This window comes from Microtus oregoni, unplaced genomic scaffold (genome assembly GCF_018167655.1).
Source record: "Microtus oregoni isolate MIOR12 unplaced genomic scaffold, Mior012 000007F_ref0000211, whole genome shotgun sequence".
NCBI classification, from domain to species: domain Eukaryota; kingdom Metazoa; phylum Chordata; class Mammalia; order Rodentia; family Cricetidae; genus Microtus; species Microtus oregoni.
Genome location: NW_024543066.1, coordinates 18,272,242 through 18,289,381, shown reverse-complemented (window position 1 = coordinate 18,289,381; position 17,140 = coordinate 18,272,242). Strand labels below are relative to the sequence as shown.

Here is a 17,140-nt window from a genome sequence, read left to right as displayed (position 1 = left end):
ATAGGAACTGGCATGTGGCCAGCTTCCGTGGGAGTTACAAGACCAGCTTCTAACCAATGCCCAGTCTCTGGCCCCATGCTTGAACTAAGAGCTACAGCAGTTTCTTTTACAAACTGGTTTGTCAAACGGCCGTAAAAATAGAAACCACTTCATGCAGCTGTGAGTAAATTAAATAGAGATGCTAGCTTAAGTACTTAGCAAAACAGTTGGCCATATCATTATTCAATAAATGTCAGTTCTTCCTGTGACGCTGCCCCTGTTCGGAATTCACGGAATAGGACACCACAGAGGCACTCATCGTGGCTTCTCCCTAGTGGAATGTTTCCTGTCCTGTGTCTCACATGTGTGTGTCCACATCAGGCATTTGGTAGAGTTTTCAGATAGAGTAAATTTTTCTTGTCATCACGATCGCCATTCTGCTAGTAGCTTCATCTTTTAACAGCATGCCCTGTGTCCTGGCTAAAATTTGGCTTTCTTTATCTGGTAATATTGGTTGAAATTCATTCAACAAATGTTTGTTGAGCACATGTTATTATGTGCCAGACATTTTTTGTGTAGGTTCTGGTGGTTTTGGAGCAAAGCAACAAGAACAAAAGAAATATTTATCATTCTAGTGTGGGGAGGTGTAGTCAGGAGAAAGCTTCTGAGAAAGTTATCTCTGTGCGGAGATGGGAAGAAAGCCCATGAATGGCCTGTAGCCAGAAAAATGCATTTCAGAAAGGAGAAACAGGACCCAGGGAACAGTGTGCCTGATGCACAGAGAACAAGATAGAGCCAGCTGGATGGGAGTGAGTGAGGGCATCATAGAGAGACCAATGCTGGGTGGAGTGGGAGAGTGGGCATAGAGAGGATGCTTGCTTCAGAAGAAGGAGTGAAAGCATAGATCTGACTTACAAGGACTTTGCAGTTCTATAAACAGTTGAAAGATGTAGCTGAAGTCAGGGCTCTAGTTAGGAAGTTTTCTATATTTTATAACACTAGGGACAGAATATTAAGATGTGAACATATGCCTAATTCTTGTAGAGTCCTATGTTGATTATTTAACAAACATTAAATACTTCTGTTAAATGAACATCTCATAAGAAGAAAACGAAGCCAAATAAAACATCATCATGAACAACATCAAAAACCTATGTGTGTCTGAAAAGCTATGTAACTTAAAATGTCAGTCTATGATGATGGGTCTTGGTTATATTTTAGAATTTAATTATGTTATTTTTAGAGTTTCATGTAGCTCAGGTGGGCCTCAAACTCCCTATGAAGCTGAGAATGACCTTGAACTCCTCATCTCCCTCCTTCCATCTGTGCAGTGTTGGGATTGCAGGTGTATGCCACTATTTTATTATAGGATATCTTCAGATATTTACAAAGAAATAGTATATATAGGCTGCTATTGCCCAGGCTCAATACTCATTGTATTTGTTCCCTCTCTAGGAAGAATCCACTGTACTTGTCCTAGTTACTTTTCTATTGCTGTGATAAAAATACCATGAGCAAGGCTACTTATAAAAGCAAGTGTTTAATTTGGGGCTTATGGTTTCACAGGGTTAGAGTCCATGACGACAGAGCAAAAGTGTAGCCGCAGGAACAACTGAAAGCTAATTAATGTCTTGTATGCAGATTGGAGGCAGAGAGACTTAACTCAGACCCACCCTGAGTCTTTTGAAAACCTCAAAGCCCACCCCTAGTGGCACACCTCCTTCCAAAGGCCACACCTCTTAATCCTTCCCAAACAGTTCCCCCAACTGCGGACCAAGCATTCCAACATGAGCCTGTGGAGGCCTCTCTTACTCAAATGGGCACAGTACTATTTTAGATCAAATTCTAAGCATTGTGTCTTTTTCTATGATAAGCATATCGGTGCACATTTTACAGAGTCTAAGCTCCCACAGGTGATCCTGAGGATAACACAGAGGCTGCCTCTTTCTTTCAACTTGACTTCCTTCTTCATCAGCATCTTCTGCTGGAATAGTGCAAATCCAGTCCAGGAAACTGACATAGATAGGTAGACTTGGTGTGTCCCTATCAATATTTATCACACAAGTAGATGTGCATGGTGTGATCACCACCCACAATCCCCAGGCAGGATCAGGGAGTCTTTATGAGTTTCTTCACCCTGAACTCCTTCAGTCTTCTATCTTTCGCCATCCCAGCCCTTAGCTTTCCCTAATGCTAATGTGCTATATCACTATGTTTTATCAGTTCAGTATTATTAAAGGGAGTGATATAGTATATAACCTTAAACTTGCTTCATTTATTTAATGCTCATGCCCTTGACATTCCTCCAGTTATTGCATGCATCAATAGTTCACTACTTTTGGTTGCTAAGTACTTTGTTTATTCAATACCCAACTTCAAGGCATTTGAGATATTTAGAGTTTGGGTGATTAAAAAGAATGTGTATTATTTTGCACACATGAACACTTTTAACCTAGTAGTACAATGACCACGAAGTAAGTGAAAGTTTATATATATAATTTTGTTTTGACTATAGAGATTCAGAATACTGTCCAGGCTGGCCTCAAACTCAATATTATTTTGTCCCAGCCTCTCCAGTGCCATGATCTCAGGTGCACACCACAGCTGGTGAGTGTTCAGGTGTCTCAGAAGCTACCAAACTCTTTGCCTGTACAGCTGTACCATTTCACAAGCTCAGAAGCAGTATGGGGTGAAACGGGTATCTACATGCCCATCAACACGTTGTCACTAGTTTTGACTTTGAACATTCTAATAGCCACAGAATCCTTTCTGTCCCTAACTGTCGTGTGCCCAGTGTTCCATATTCTGGAATTCACTGCCCACAAGTCCTCAGTAGTAAGCTGTCTCTGTGTTTTTCCCCATTTCCAGCTGGATTATTTGCCTTTTGCCATTGGATGTTGGAACTATTTTTATTGTCTTAAATATGAATTATTATATAGACTTTATAAATATTTTCCATTGTTTTAATGGGATTTATAGGAACATCTATAAAAGTGATAGATTGTGATGAAGCTTATCTTATTGATTTAATTGCAAAGACCATGCTTCTTGTGTCAATGTTTAAGGGCTGTTCCCTAGTCTTTAGGTCTTGAAGAACTTCGTGTTTTCTTTTAATAGTAGAATATTTTCAAACTTGCAATTAAGTCATAATATATTTTGAGCTGATGTCTGGGTGCTATGTGGGGCTGATTATTTGACAGAGTGTAAACAATTGTTTCAGCTCTCTTTGTTAGGAATGCTGTAGAGTGGTTTCATAATTGTAGAAAAATGAGTCGAAAGTACAGAATTTCTCTTTTTTCATTTACACAGTATCTCCTTTTACAATATTTACGTCATTAGTAATTAAAACCTATAATTTTCACTAAGGTTTACCTTTTACATTTATGTATTCTGTGAGGTTGAGCAAATGTACTATAACACACACCATCATTACGGTGTGACATAGTTGTTTTACAGTTCTGTAAACTCCTTGTGCTCTGGACTAAAGTCCTATATCCCAGAACCCCAACACAGACATTTACTGTAGACTTATTTATAGTAGTATTAAACTTTCTTTTTATTTATGTGTATGCATTGTAAATATGCCACATATACATGTGTTTGCACCCTTGAAGAGACAAGAAAAGGAAGTAGGATCCCATGGAGCTAAATTTACAGGTGGTTGTGACCAACTCAACAAAGGGGCTGGGAACTAAACTTGGATTTTCAGGAGGAACAGCAAACATTCCTAACTACTGAGCTTTGTTTTGGCCCATGGTGGCTTTCAATTGACCTGTTTGTATACCTTAAAGGTCACTACTCAATATCTAAAAGAAATACGTTGCCATAGATGTCAATGACAGTTGTCTCTCAAGTTTCACATATATTAAGAGTTACAGGCAATAAGTTACTTTAAAAATTATTTATCGCCAGGCGGTGGTGGCGCACGCCTTTAATCCCAGCACTCGGGAGGCAGAGGCAGGCGGATCTCTGTGAGTTCGAGGCCAGCCTGGTCTACAAGAGCTAGTTCCAGGACAGGAACCAAAAAGCTACAGAGAAACCCTGTCTCAAAAATTATTTCTCAAGAGGAGAAATAATAGGTATTGTACTTGTTCATATTTTTATGATTGGTCTTTTTTTTTTTTGGTAGAGCACTGTTGTTTTATTTTTATTTAGAAGATTCCCTTTGTGTTTTTAAGCAATTCTGCTGGTGACAGATTTTACTATTTTTAGTTATCTGATAGTGTTGTGGTGTCTCTCTCATTGCCTAATGCTCTCCTCATTTTGGGTGTTAAGTCTGAAGTTCCCAGCTCTTACCTTTCGGGGTTTGACGGACATGCCCAGTACTCCAAGCCCTCTTACCTGTGATAAATTCGGTGCTGCCATTTTTCTGACTGTGTAAGGAGCTATCCTCCTTAACCGTTTGGGTATGCTTTTCTTTGCCTCCTGCCAAGCGCCAGAAGTTTGATACATTTGCTGCTGCTGTTACAGTTTCTCTGTGAATCTCTTTGGCTTTATGCTGCTTGGGCTTAGCCTGGCTACTTTGATCTATACATTTACATCTTCTGGTGACTTCGAAACATTCAGCAATCATTTCTTTGGATGTCTTTTTCACCCTGGTCTTGTTTCATTTGACCTTTGAGACACAGAAGCCATGCATCCTTCATATTTTGTCATAATTCTACAGCTCTTTTAGTCTCTGATCATCTTTGTAAGTCTGTCTCCAGTCTAGTGCAGATAGGAGGATTTCTGTTTCTGCATTCAAAGTGTGTTTCCTTTCCTCTCTTCTTCCTGATATTTAACACATTTGTTAGTTGTTCTTGTATCAGTTATTTGAGATTACTCAGTTTTCATTTAAAAATGCTCATTGTATCTTCCAGTTTTTATTTGGTTCGGGGATTTTCAAATTTGTTCCTGAAGTGTTTCCATAACAACAGCTTCAAAGCCGTCATCAGATACCAAGCCTCTGCACTGTGGCTTTGGTGTCTGAGGACTCTGCTTTTCATTAATGTTGCAATTTCCCTGATCGTCGCTTTACTGAAGATGTTTTAAGTAGGAACTGAATCAATTAGTGATTGGGCTATTATATAATCATGGACCTGTTTAAAATTGTAACTTAAGTCAGGTTTTCTTGATACTACTCATGGAGTTGGCTCTAAGTGTCTCCCTCCATAACCTATGACAGCTGTATGTGTATGTGCCTTTTTCCAATGACAGATAGTGAGGATCTGGGCTCACATTTGCTTCCTCTGATGCTGTCCAGGCTGGATTAAGCCACATTACAATGCCATCCATAGCCTTCACACACAAGGGTAGGGCTTGGGAAAAGTGGGAGCAGAATGGTGAATGCTCTGTCTCTCCAGGAGCCTCCTCTAACTCCATCCTGGGAGGAAAGGTTCGGCTTCATCTCTGCTTCTGATGGTGAGAAGTCTGGCACCCCACACGCTCTCCACTGTTATTATGCAGGGTGGTCTCACTGCCATTTGGAGGGCATAAATGCCCAGACTTCGACACTGAGTGGATGAGCTAAGATAACCTCTCTCCCATGCTGTTTGGTGGAAGTGCTTCTTGAGCTTCTCTGCTTTTCCTCTCGCATTTGGCCAGAGTCAAAGGCCTGTTTTGGATGAGATGCACAATTGATTGTCTAGTCTTTTCAGTTTTCACCTATCTGTGCTCCTTCTTAATTCCAATTCTTGGACACACAGGACAACGAGAAAGCCCTGGTGACCCATCACTGTGCTGCTCCTTGAATCCAAAGGTCCCTAGCTGCTTGTTTTCTGCTGTCTAACTTTGTGTGTCTTTCTAACACTCATTTTATGTGTGATATCCAGGCTGTTTAGTTGTGCTTGGCAAAAGAATGAAACAAGTGTGTTTACTCATCTTCCTGGAGCCAGAAGGTCTCTCTAGTTGGTTATATTGTGCGGAGACAGCTGGCAGGATTTCCTGATGGATTAGATGTGGGGTGTGACAGAAGGGACATGGAATGATAACTCTTTTTTGTCCTTAGCAACTAGGAAGGTGGAGATACAAGTGCTGGAGATGAGGAAGGCTGGGCAGGCTTTGCAAGCATTTGAGCATGTTAAATGACTGTTATGTCAGCTTTGGGATTGGAGTCTGGGGTTGAAGGCAGGAAATGCCTATTTAGCAATCACTCTATGGAGGTAGCTTTAAAGCTTCAAAATAAGAGGAAGCTCTTTGTAAAATGAGGACAGAGGGACAGGTCAGTGCAGGGACAACACCAAGATGTTCCATTGATGAAATCAGAGTGAGGAGCAGGGACCAGCCCAGGGAACTGATAGTGGGCACCGTGGAGCTTAGCATCTTGTGGGCAACAGCAAAGACTGTTTAGTGAAATGTCTTACCACTTGTATTTCTCTTAGTCAGGCCCACTATTCTAACTGGACTCTTAGCCCAGAGACCCAGTTCTGGCAGTTCTAATGAGCCACCAACAGCCACCGAGTCCCCAAAGGCCAATGGAGAAGATGATGAAGACAGAAAGGTAGTTTCTCAGTGTAGGAGAAAAGCAGAAGAGTCATGATGAAGCCCATCTTTCTGAAGGACTAACCAAGTCCTAGGATGATGTTGGGAGGGTCAGGGGCTGGCAGAACTGGTCATCTTGGTAAGACAACAGTCTGCCTGATTGTGATGCCAGGGTGGGGCAGAGGGTGGCTTGCTTCAGTAAGAAAGTCACAGCTACCTGGTGAGGAGTTTTGATTTGTTACAGGATATTTCTCTATCAATTTAAGTGACTGTCGGACAGAATTACTCAAAGAAAAGAACCAGCCAGCCAGGCAGGATGGAGATGCCTGGTCTCCAGGTTCAGGGCAATCACTGGAGACTCTGCATACTGCCCATGATCTGGATCAGGACATCAGAAAACTGGCAATTGAAACTGTTGATTATAATGAACCATCAAGTTTTGGAAATAACTTATTTGTATTGGCCTTGAAGGTAGAGGTTTAGCATCCTTAATGCATGCTCATTAGGGGGCTAACATGCCTATATACCTAGGTGCGCAGGACTCTGCCTCGGAGTCTAAGGGGGCAAAAGAGACAGACACAAAGTGGAGACAGAAAAGCATTGCTGCCCACTGTGGGTCACTTGGCTCCAATGAAGAGTTAGTGCTTTTTATAAGGAATGGCCTTCGAGCCTCTAAGTCCTATTGTAGTTTCACAAAACATAATAAACATGAGTACTGCTGGGATTCCAGGGCCAACATTAGGAACTTGACCCTGTGAAACTAGCAAAAATGCCGAAAGCAAAAACGTCAAAGTGACACCGTCTGACTTTTTTAGTAGTCAGTTACTTAAGCTCTTCTTTATTTGATCTGCTTATAGAAGCCTGTTAGCACTGGTAATGTATGAAAAGTCACCACAACAAGGTTTTAGTTTTTATTTTTAAAACTTTCTTGCTTTTTTTTTTATAATTTGTTTTTCAAGACAGGGTTTCTTTGTGGAGCCCCATCTGTCCTGGAACTTACTCTGTACACCAAGCTGGCCTCAAACTCCCAAAGATCTGTCTGCCTCTGCCTCCCAAGTGCTGGGTGGGATTAAAGACCTCTGTTTCCTTTCCAATTATAATTCTTTTTTTTTTTTGGTTTTTCGAGACAGGGTTTCTCTGTAGCTTTGGTGCCTGTCCTGGGGAACTAGCTCTTGTAGACCAGGCTGGCCTCGAACTCACAGAGATCCGCCTGCCTCTGCCTCCCGAGTGCTGGGATTAAAGGCGTGTGCCACCACCGCCCGGCTCCAATTATAATTTTGTAGAGCAGTGGGAACAAGGAAAAAGCATGGAGCTAACATTCCATGCAATGCTCATGCCAGCCCACCTGCTGTGCCTCTGTGTGTTGCATACGAGGCTTGGTTGCCTTAAGGTAGCACTTGAAACAGCCATTTGGAAACCAAAGAAATAAGGATTAAATTTTTCCATCCAATGATGTTGCTGAATTATTAACTTCTTCCATTTCCGTTACTTGCTTCATAGTCAATACCAACACAAACAAGTTCTACTTCCCAAAAGATTAGGTAATAGGTAACTTTGTTCCAAGAATGAATGAAAGTGGCTGAAGAACATAGATTCAGCTTGTTCTGGACACTGTGTTATACCCTAGAAGGGGATTGCATGCACATTTATAGAACTAAAGAAAGTAATAAATCAAGGCACTTATCAAATAGATCAATAGGACATTGGATAATAAGGTTATAGAAGAATTCACGTTTCAGATAATAATAGTGACATTGTTAACTTTTGGATTGGTGAAAACTAATGATCTGCTAAATGTATATATTAAAAATGGTTTTTACATAATAGTAGAGAGAGTGTTAGATTAGATACAGAGGCAGGCAATATATGGCTACTATGGAAAGTCCATGGAAGATCTGGCTACCCATGTGTGGTATTCTAACTCTCCACAGTCTGAGGTATCTGTAGAAACTTCATTGTGGGTGTGGCTCAAAAAATAGGAAACTTCAGTTTTCTATAGCATTGTAAGGAAGACCATTGGTGTGTTCCTCATACTGATGTAGACTTTCAAACAAAACATGCTAATTCATTTAGAAGATTCAAGAAGGTCTCAAGTTTTCCCTCTTAGTTTTGGGGTAGTGAGTCAGTGTCTCTCTGTCTTCACAATTAGTTTGGGGGAGCTGAGAGGAAAACGAAGCTGAGATATGAAAACATGTATTTAATAATAGTCTTTCCTTATCTAGAGTGGGTTTTCAAGTATTTTTCAAGTCCTTGCCTTTCAAGTCCGTCCATGGCAAAGGCTATGTCTGCATCCAGTCTTTTGCTTTAGTGCTGTTCATGGCCTGCGGGATATTTTTGGAAGTCAGCTTGTTAATTTGTTTCCAGAGCAGCAACAGTTGTTCCACCATCAGAGGGTGTTTGCTCTAACAGCTCCTGTTGTCCAGCAGATAGGGAAGGAAGCCTTCCAAGACTGTGTCCTTTTGCAGCAGCTGAGTGCGTTAGGCAAGCTCCCCTGCAAAAGTGCAGGGAGAAGCTGGGGGAGCCTTGGGCTGGATCTTTGCAGTGGTTTCCTCAGTACAGATGGGCAAGTGGAGACAGCTGCTTCTTTCCAGTAGAGATTTGGGGATTCTGTGCATACAGATCTTTACAAAAAGGTGTGTTGACAGTGAACTTGCTGGGACTCAATAGAGAACAGCTGGGGGTGACCGCTGAGGGTGATGCTTCAACCTCTTTATGAGAAGAAACAGGAGACCAGGGAGGCTGACTTCTGAAGAGCGCATGACAAGTAGCATCAGGACAGCCAGTGAGAAAGAGGAGAGGGAGGCAAAGCTACCACTGCGTATTTCCATCGCATCCCTTGGGCTCCACACCGCAAAGGGGGCAGATAGATCCCTGGCAGGTTCTTCTGATTGAGGTTCGTAAATGCTGACTTTGAAGTCCAGGAGCATGCCCCTTACTCAGTAGGGCAAGTGTGAATCTGCAAGTTCACTGCAGGGGTCACAGCGAAGCATTTCTTTGGCCCCTTGAAGGTTTGCTGATAGGGGCTGACCAAAGATTTTTTTTTTAATTTATTTATTTATTAAAGATTTCTGCCTCCTCCCTGCCACCGCCTCCCATTTCCCTCCCCCTCCCTCCCTCCCCCATCAAGTCCCCCTCCCTCTCAGCTCGAAGAGCAATCAGGGTTCCCTGACCTGTGGGAAGTCCAAGGACCACCCACCTCCATCCAGGTCTAGTAAGGTGAGCATCCAAACTGCCTAGGCTCCCCCAAAGCCAGTACGTGCAGTAGGATCAAAAACCCATTGCCATTGTTCTTGAGTTCTCAGTAGTCCTCATTGTCCGCTATGTTCAGCAAGTCCGGTTTTATCCCATGCTTTTTCAGACCCAGGCCAGCTGGCCTTAGTGGGTTCCCGATAGGGTTGACCAAAGATTAAGTGGAAGAAAAGATGTCAATATTGAGCACATGGATAAAAGTGAGCGAGCAAAATGGGCAATTCCCCACAAGCCCGGCAAGATTTAGAAATTTCCATATGCTTTCTCTGCAAAGGACGAGAGAATGGGGGATCGAGGTGAATTCCAGGGGAGGAGAAGTAGATGGTTTTTAGACAATTCCAGTGGTTGGAGAAGCATCCCATAGCTGGGAACAAAAGTTGGCTGAGCCTGCATAATAGACACCGAATTACAAATGTTGATGGGGCCTAAATACAGGGCTGCTCTATATGAATACAGTCTATCCAAGTACATGGCCAGATCTATGATTTCTTCTTGTAGTAAGAGCTCAGAGCAATGAAAATTCTAGTAAATGGCTTTGCTCCTTGGGGGCTGCACACATTTAACAGACAGGGAAATATCACAGAGTCCCCCACAGTGGCAGGTGCTGCTCTCTCTTAGTCCATTTTTTAAAAAATGAACAACTTACCAGAACCCTATATATTAGGATGACACACCCCAGACTGATGGAGGAAGGTCATTGGTTAATTAAATAAAGAAACTGCTTGCCCTGATAGGTTAGAACATAGGTGGGTGGAGTAAACAGAACAGAATGCTGGGAAGAAGAGGAAGTGAGCTCAGAGACCCCATGCTCCCCTCTCCCGGGCAGCCGCGATAGCTCTGCTCTCTGAGGTAGATGCAATAAACTCCGACCCAGGATGGACGTAGGCTAGACTCTTCCTGATAAGCGCACCTCGTGGTGCTACATAGATTATTAGGAATGGGTTAAGAGGTTGAAACTAATGGGCCAGGCAATGTTTAAAAGAATACAATTTGTGTGTTGTTATTTCGGGTAAAGCTAGCCGGTCGCGGGAACTGGGTGGTGGAACACAGCCCGAAGCTCCTACTACACCAGACCCATTCACTGTGTGTACACACTGTAAGAAAGTTGGCCCCAGAGTAGACGCGGATGTCCCAGATGTCCCAACTGTCATGTTTGTTCTAGGGGCCACTTGTCTTCTGTCACCTTTCCTAAGATCTGCTCCTTGCACACATGGCTCACAGCCAAACCCACCCACTCCTGTTTCTGCAGTGACCCGCCTCTTTCAGGGATATCAGCTGGTGGACGCATGCCACAGGTGCTGGCAGAAGGCCACCTCAGCAGCCAATGCCTCGCCTGCTTGTGCTTTTACTTCTGGGAATCTGTGGTCCTTCCTCTTCAGCTTCGGCTCCTTGGGAATGCCTTTGGCTCATCTCACTTTCTCCATGAGACAATCTCATTTCTGTGAAGTACCGTCAGGTTTTGGTGCCTATCTAAAAATTCTTAACCTCCAAGGGCAAAGAGGATGTGAGGTTTTGCCTTTTTCTTATTTATTTTTCTGATGTAAAACCAAACTGTTTCCTTGATGGTTTTGACAACAATGCATTAAGGGGCTCTGTAGATAGGATTTAGAGAGTCAATTCATGATTTTTATTTTTATTTTTTAAAAAAAATCTTTTCTGGAAGGAAAATCATAAAACTTGAGAAAGAACTGTTACTTATAAGAATTAATATACGATATCAGGAGCATCATTAAGTATCTCTTGTCCCCCCCCCCCACTGAAACCTTTCCCTAGCTTCAAACTTGCCAGTGTCCTGCACTTTTATACCAAAGCCACTGGCAGGTACTGCTGTATTCTCCCCTCTATTCCCATCTCCCTTGTTTCTGCTGTCTCAGGACTGCCTTTCTTCCTGGCCGTTTCTGCCCTCTCCTCCCCTCAAACCCACTTTCCCCAAGAAGCCTTGAACAATGTGCTAAGATGGGGCCCCCTTTCTATAATCTGTGTGATATACCAACAACCTGTCACCCCTAACCTTGGCACAGCTGATCACCGACTGCCATCTTGTTGAGCATTTCTCTACATTTTCTGCATTTTCAATGATACAATGCAATGCCAGTAATTGATTACCTGCCACAGCAGCTGACATACGATAGAATTTAAATTTGGTGACTGAAAAAATGGGATTCCATTGAGCGGCTGATTACTCCTTTTGTTGTGTATCTTATGACACACATAGAAGAAAACAGCAAAGCATTTTAACACCGTGTAATTCTTAAAGTATTTTCTCTTTGGGTGTATGGTAGAAACACCTTTGAGTCAGATACCAAGAAGAAAATTATTTATTTATAATAGCGTTCCTTAATGGAGGGCGTCGACATTGCCTAAAAAGATGTGATTTTCAGGATGTTAGAGATTTGCAGAATCAAGTCATCTGGAGGAGGAAAATCAGGATGCCAAGATCCCAGGACTCTTAGAATAGAGTCCTCCATACTGATCCTCTGATGGTAGGATCTGCTCAACAGTTCGGGGCAAGGAGATTACCATTTTGTGTTTAAAAAAATGTGGAGTAAAGTAGTTTTATAAACATTTCCTTCATGGATTGCTATTAAGGCCACAGGGTCTTCTTAAATGTCAGTCAGATATGTTTTGTTTGTTGGATGCAAAGGAGATCAGTCAGATGAGTGGGAAACTTGGCCTGCCTTAGGCATTCAGAGTGGGGCAGGAATCATGGCAGGAGGTCCTAGAAAGCTCCATGCCCTGGATTTATAGTGACGCACTGCTGTGTGTGGAGACAAGGAAATGTGGAGACAGAAGCCATGGCTTTAAGACCCAGGTGTTAGCATCTGTTCTCTTGACCCCTCAGCTATGCCTCTACATGACTCTGTTTCATCCCAGTGCAAATTCAGTCACTGTGACAAAGAAGTCTAGACAGTATATTTATTTCCCTTTGAACTAATTAACTTCACTCTATTCCATGAGCACTGCATATCCCATTAATCTTGAGACTGCAATGAAGACGAGCTGAAGAGCTAATGATCACTTTCTCATTCATATTTTATTGAGCATCTATTTCATGTCAAGCCAAAGCTTCTGTTTGAGTTAGAAAGATGAGAGGGTCCAGTGTTGGTTCTGGAAGGAGTTCACTGTCTAGCGGTGGGAGAGAGTGTCCTCATAGAGATACTTGAGGGCAGAGTATTCATTCTAGAGACTGGCATATGTCAAGAACATTAGTGAGCCCTCGGTCAGGTGTTCTGCTTCAGGTTACAGTGCCAGAAAATAGGAAACACTATTGTCACACATTAAGGAAGGAAGCAGACAAGGAGAGGCCAGGAAGTTGAGTCATGGGTCATGAGGTTTGTGACTGAGAATGGGCATTCTATTTGTTGAATCTGTCTACTTCCCTTCTTGGCCTACTCATTGGTTTTATGAACAGGCCAGGGCGTAACTTGCTGTGTCTCTTCAAAGAGAGAAGGGTGGTGGTCAGATTCTAGGGGGTAGGTAGTGCCTTCAGTCAGCCGCCATAACAAACATGATAGCCAGGGTAGCTGAAGAAGCAGGGGATTGTTTGTTGCTGCTGTTGTGGAGGGAGGGAGTCAGGATGAGGTGTGGCTGGGTTCCAGAGAGAGCTCTTATGGTTGACTGTCTTCTTATACTGTCCTTGCTTGACAGAGAGGGACCAGCTATATTTTCCTCATTCTATAAAGCCACTGATTCCATTAGAAGACCCCAACCTTATGATCGCATCCAAACCCATTTCCTTTCTGAAGGCCCCTTATCTTCCAATGATCTCTCCCTGGATCTGGGCTTAGACCTTAGACCTTCTTCAGCACACGGGTAAGGGACATGAAAGACAGAGGTCTGGGCTTAGACCTTAGACCTTCTTCAGCGCACAGGTAAGGGACAGGAAAGACAGGGACGTGCAGCCCATCACAAGGAGGAAGACTGTTGACTAGAGAGAGCTTTGCAAAGTCCTTGAAGCCTGATGAAAACACTGCCCCTCCTTTGAGCGGAAGGGTAAGTCCAGGGCACTCACGTGGTCTCTTGGATTGGACATCACAGGACTTTGTACACACTGTCTTATTCTTCCCTGCCCTGGATGACAGATCTCTGGATGTGGCTGCTACCAAGCTGTACTGTAGTATCCCAGACGCTCCTTGACTTACAAGGAGCTGTACTAATGAGGCCAACATATGTTGAAAGTCTTTGAAATATACTAGCCTGCTCACCATCGTAGTTCAGAAATATGGCCAGCTGTAGTTACTGGTTGATTTCTCTCTGTGACAACAGACCAGATAGGGAACTGTAGCTGGCTCAGGCTTCATACAATCACTAGAGATAATCCATAGCACTAGCCTAGGGAAGGATCAGTTCAGATTCTGGTATATATTAATGGCAGAGGATTTAGCACCTGGTTAAATTAGGAAAATTTCAAGTGGGACCATTGTAAATTGGGGACCAGACATTCCCATGATTGTAGCTACTGCTGTTACTGTCTTCAGCACTGCAAAGCCCTCTGTCCCAGCATCAGAGAAGGCTCCATTTCCACCCTCAGTCTCCTTAGGAGGCATTGGTGGGATAATAGGAATGAATGCATTCACACCTGAATACTCTCTACCCTTCTGGAAGAAACACAATCTTCCCTGAGCCAGAATGAAGGGGAAGCCCTGCCCCTCCTGCCAGCGTGCTCACTCTTTGGCACTTTGGCTAGCTTCACAGCAGGGCAGTGAATAATTTCACCAGGTTTCTCGCTGCATCTTTGGTCCTGGGATAGTCCATTGATAGTGAAGAGTGGCGGCTTAAGCTGGGTCAGTCCACAGATGTGGACACGTTGTACAGACTGTCCTCCCGCCTTGGGGCAGACGCTCCTGTATTTTTAGTCCCATTTGTCCCTGCCAAGACAAGCTGTTCAAGGACAGGATTACTAGCCTACAGGACAAGCATCTTGCCTCAGGCTGCAGCAACACGTGTTGAGTACTTGTTTGTGCTGGAGGGAGGTGGAGCTATGGAATTTGTTTTGACTTTGGTGACAGCATTTATGCTCCAGAAGTTGTGGGGAACAGGTTTCACTGGACTAGCCCTGTGTCTCTCTGAGATAATAAGGCAAGGTTTGAAGAGTGTGTACCGGATATCTGTGAGCTACAGATAAAATATTTCTAACTGAATAGGTGTGTGCAAGAAACACTACAGAGCTGAAATTGTGGTCATTTGGATTGACTTCTCCCTCCGTCCTTTGGACGAAAGAAGTTTCATTATCTAAATTATAAAATGTCAAGAAGATACTTGTAACTTGACAGGATTAACTGTGTGTGTGTGTATGTGTAAAAGATAACGAGGATGTTCATTTTTCTTGCTGGTTTCTCATTACCAGTACCACAGTAATATCACTGTCTAATTCATTGCTACTCCCATGGTTCAGCTGTAGGGCAGCCCCTCATGAACCCCCACTTGTAGTGCTACAATAACTTGTTCTGTCATTTTTTCCTATTAGTTCAAAGATGATTGTATTTCAGTACCAATTTCTTTGATAATTGATGAATGATTTTTAGGGACTCTCTAGCCCTGGAAAGACATAGGCCCAAGTCTTTGGAATGTCATTAAACGTTTTACCACCCTTCCTGGTCCCTCATTTTCTTATTCTACCAGAACGGCATCTGTGCGAGATGATCCCTCCTGCAACTCCTTTGGAATTCTCCCCTCCTCCACTTAGAATGAGCCCTGGCCCCCAAATGATACTTCCTGAAACGGCAAGGCAAACATTAAGGCCAAACCCGGTGTGTTTTCTCTTGCTGTTGCCCAGCTTTGAAATGACACTGTGGTATACAGTAAAGCCTGCCTCCATGGAAGCACTTATCACTGTGTTACATGAGTCTGCTTCCCCAGGTTTCATGAACTTGTGAATGAAAGGATTGGGTCTTACTTTGTTGTAGGCAGCCTTCAGCATGCAATTGCTAAATCAGGTGGTTTCTGGTTATCAGCAACCTCGGGGCCATTCTTGGGGGTTTCTGATGGGTGTGAATGCTTGGAATGGAATTTACTCTAAAACAACTCACAATTAAAACTTGGGGCTGATTTTGCCAACCATCATTTATGTTAATGAGGTGTTAGTGCCTTTTTATTGTATTCGTAATGGAAAATAAGTACCTGGAATTTTGTTTTTCTCTTTACATAGGAATTCAGAATTTATGCTAATTGTGCTGTTACATTCCCGGCTGTGGTAACTTACATATCTGCACAGATACACCCATAAGCTCATGCACACTCACAAGCATACATACCCAGATACTCATGCACACACACAGACACACATGTCTATACTCCCACATGAACACATACAGAATCAATTGTCCATGTTTAGTGATCTTCACTGCCCTGTTCTTTGGGTTAATTTTTATGATTCCTTCCTAACAAATTCTTAATAAATATTTTCCTATGACTCCTACTTATGACAGTTTGGAATGTGTCTCTAGTTCTACAAGGTGTGTATAACTTGGGGTTTGTTGAGATTTGAGGGTGCAGTGGCTGATGCTCTTTCTGGTATGTGTTATGAACAGCAGGGAGCCATTATGAGTAGCCTACAGCCTTGTTAACAAACTAGACAGTCTCTAATGAGGTAGTGACTCTTTTGCTCTCTGAATCACAGCAGAGTGCTCTCCCAATGAAAACTAAAGATGCCACACAAAAGGGAATATATAGATACGAATAGGAACATTAGAGAGAGCATGATTAGGTTCAATCAGGACTGATGGGTTTTAATGCAGATCTTCTAGAGTGAAGGGGAGAATTGTGTTTCTTGACTACTGAACATTTTGCCATCCTGACTCCAGTTACAAGATATATATCACAGCGGGCCTGAAAGCTATGGCCAAGGGGTCAGCATTGAACAGGCAGAGGAAAGCTAACATTTTCACCCCTGCAATCAGAGCTTAGCCACTCCCAAACAACAGCAGCCTTTCCTCCCACCAAACTGTGATGGCCTCTCTTTTCAGCTTTCTGTTATCCTGCCCTTTGTTTCTTAAGATTCCACTTGATTGACATTCTTATTCCTTGCAGGCAGGGTTGAGAAACATGCGTTTTATTTCCCAATAAAGATTCTATGTTTTCCTTAAGAAAATAGTAATTTGACTAATATGTCTCCCTGAGATCACCCCCATTTGCACTGAAGAGAACTCGCTTTAGCATTTTTGCCTTAGGGAAATGATGGATTTGTTTAATAGATTGGTAATTAGCCAGCTCAGAAATGATCATTAGGATGCCTTTTCATTTGATTACTGTAAATCACCAGACCCATGGGCCATTAATCACTGGCTGCACGTGGTACCTCCGCCCTGCCTGTCCTTGAGGAAAAGACTCCTACACAACTTCATGTGGACACTTTCTCCTTAGTAATACAAATATTTACTAAGAGCCACATTCCATACATGTCTGATATGAAGTTTCTTTTTTTCTGATACAATTTTTCTTAATGGTGTAACTT

General features: G+C 42.8%; 1 protein-coding gene across 1 annotated transcript in view; it reads left to right on the top strand.

The window, feature by feature from the left end:
• The window catches only part of Tmem182 (transmembrane protein 182), a 40,271-nt gene that overhangs the window by 8,605 nt on the left and 14,526 nt on the right, over nt 1-17,140 (top strand). The gene's annotated exons all lie outside the window — the stretch shown is intronic.